Source organism: Triticum dicoccoides, chromosome 1B (genome assembly GCF_002162155.2).
Source record: "Triticum dicoccoides isolate Atlit2015 ecotype Zavitan chromosome 1B, WEW_v2.0, whole genome shotgun sequence".
Taxonomy (NCBI): Eukaryota; Viridiplantae; Streptophyta; class Magnoliopsida; order Poales; family Poaceae; genus Triticum; species Triticum dicoccoides.
In genome coordinates, this window is record NC_041381.1 from 697715106 (window position 1) to 697715479 (window position 374).

Genomic DNA, 374 nt, shown 5'->3' on the forward strand with positions numbered 1-374 from the left:
TTGGAGGAAGACGCGACGCTGGAGTTGGTTATCCAGGAAGAGGTTGCACACCCACGAGGAAGACGCGACGCTAGAGTTGAGACCATGAGGAAAGATCCACTTGACGATGCAAGCGTCAACGGCCAGCCACTCGTCATCGTCCTTCATGTCACCGATGGCAACACTCCCATCAACGTGCAACGAGACGGTAGGAGCGAATCAGGAGCGTGAAGTAGGTGCACCGGGCGTTGTAGGACAGTGAGTCGAGGTCGAGGATGATGGGCACGTGATCCTTGATGATGAGGTCGTTGAGGCGGTCGGAGGTGAAGGCGGGGGCGGCAAAGGAGCTGGCGTTGGAGAGGTTATCCTTGGAGGCAGACATGACGGCGGTGGCT